Genomic DNA, 2,381 nt, shown 5'->3' with positions numbered 1-2,381 from the left:
AGCCGTCAAAGTGAGAAATAATTAACCATATAAGTGATCAATGTGTGACAACATAAAACCACCATATTTGACTTGAGATGTATATATCCCTAAATCATATCTAGTTTAGCACTAGAATTTAACCTTCAATGGGACAACCTTGAACATTTAGAAGTAGTGCATTTTGGGAAGATCTGACACAGATGCGGCAACAATTTTGGAGAGTTCAAGCAACTTAGCACATCATGATATCAATTAGCTAATATGCATATCCACAACTTCCTTGCTTTTTGACGAGTCTTTTACAGTTCTACATTCATTTCTGTGTGTCAATACAATAGAATGCAATGATATCACTACGTAAGTATCCATGCTACTAATTGAAAAAAAAAAGCAACTATCAGCTATACTATCCACTATCCAGTTATACGTATGTGAGACCAAGCTTGAAGCTTCTCAAGGAAAAAATATATTATAAAAAATCTCCAAATCATACCTGACGGACCATAGCCATCCAAATAATAACAGTGTGGGTTCCAACAATATAGATCAACCAAATGACCAAACCTGTCCTAGTGTGCTCATAGATATAAATTAGTACTTCTTTCCTAAATTAATGGAACAAAAGTTGTGGTGAAATGCTACAAAGAGAGCAAAACTAGTTGGATTACCTGTCACCCCCATTTCCATCACTATTGTGATGATTATTTTTATTTAACACTACATCTTACAGTTAAGTAGTTACTGAAAATGGCTTCAAAGTCTGGATTAAAAGAGCTAAACTTTGTTTTGATACCTTTAATTGTTGAAAGTCACATCATACCTATAGTGGACATGGCCAAATTGTTAGCACAAAGAGTTGTGACACTCACTTTAGTCATGACACCTCTTAATGCTCTCCGATTCACTGTAGTAATTCATCTTGCCATCGGTTCTAGACTCTTTATTCGGATACTTAAACTCAAATTTCCATCCAAGAAAGTGGGGTTGCTAGAGAGATATGAAAGTGTGGATGTTCTACCTGATACAGCTTATCGAAGAAATTTCTTTACTACAATTGATATGCTAAAGACCAAGCTGAAAAATTACTTGCTGAGATGAAGCCTAAGCCGAATTGCATTATTTCCAACAAGCATATTGCTTGGACTGCTGAGACAGCTGGTAAGTTTCAAATTCCTAGAATCTTTTTTGATGGAACGAGTTGTTTCAACCAATTATGTATGCATAGCTTGTATATCATGAATGATCAAAACAAAATTCCTGAATCGGGCCTTTTGTCATACCTGATTTGCCTGATAGAATTGAAGTAACCAAAGTTCAGCTGCCTTCAGCATTCAATCCTTCACCAACCTTTTGCACGCAAAATATTCGAGACAAAATCTGAGCAGCTGAAAAAAGAGCCTATGGGGTTTTAATCAATACTTTCGAGGAGTTGGAACAAAGGTACGTTGATAAATTCCAAAAAGTTAAAGATGGTAGAGTTTGGTGTATTGGACCTTTATCCCTTTGTAACAATGACATTGTAGATAAAACATAGAGAGGAAATAGGGTTTCATTTGACAAAGAAGACTGTTTGAAGAAATGGCTTGATTCTTGGCAGCCTGAGCCTATTGTGTATGCATGTTTTGGAAGCCTTAGCCATACCAAAGTTGAACAATTTGTGGATCTGGATTTAGCCCTAGAAGCAACAGGTTATCCCTTCATTTTAGTCATAAAATCAGGGGAAATACAAGCACCAATAGAGAACTAGATGTCGGAAAATGGATTTGAACAAAGAACAAAAGAAAGAGGGCTTTTGACCCGTGGCTGGGCACCACAAGTACTAATTCTAAACCGAAGAAAAATCCCCACAAGTACTATTGTGTGAGAACTTACTGACAATGAACACAGAAATTCCTCGGAAGAATACTTTAATTACAACTATAACAAAATCCCCAAAAATTCCACAGAGTTACAGCAAAATCCCTAAAATTCATCATCGGCCGATCTCCCTCAGAGTTATGCAGATCTCCTTCCACAGAACCTTTATCGATTAGGGCAATCATCGACTAAAAGTTCAAGAAAAGGTTTATTAAAATAATTTTTTTTGGTGGACTTAATAAAATTTCCCGTCAAAATGGAGGGAATAAAACAAGCATTGCTATAGCTTATTTTATTCATCTATTGCAATGCTTAATGTCAAAAGCGATGGTTATAGTATTAAATTATAGCTAATAGAACAATTTTTTTTTGGTAACGCTTGAAAGCATTGCAATAGCCCCCCTATTGCAACGCTTTGTTAACCATCGCCAAAAAGTTTGTTGCCATAGGGGTAATTTCTAGTAGTGCGTTCAGACCTTATTTGGATTTCTTTATGATTGTGTTCATCGATGACATCCTTGTGTATTTGAGGAGTATAGAGG

General features: G+C 35.9%; 1 pseudogene; it reads left to right on the top strand.

The window, feature by feature from the left end:
* The first annotated feature begins 729 nt into the window (after positions 1-729).
* Positions 730-1,846, top strand: LOC107863812 (annotated as a pseudogene).
* Positions 1,847-2,381: the final 535 nt, after the last annotated feature.

This window comes from Capsicum annuum, chromosome 3, assembly GCF_002878395.1.
Source record: "Capsicum annuum cultivar UCD-10X-F1 chromosome 3, UCD10Xv1.1, whole genome shotgun sequence".
In the NCBI taxonomy this organism is placed as follows: Eukaryota; Viridiplantae; Streptophyta; class Magnoliopsida; order Solanales; family Solanaceae; genus Capsicum; species Capsicum annuum.
This window is presented reverse-complemented; position numbering and strand designations above follow the sequence as displayed.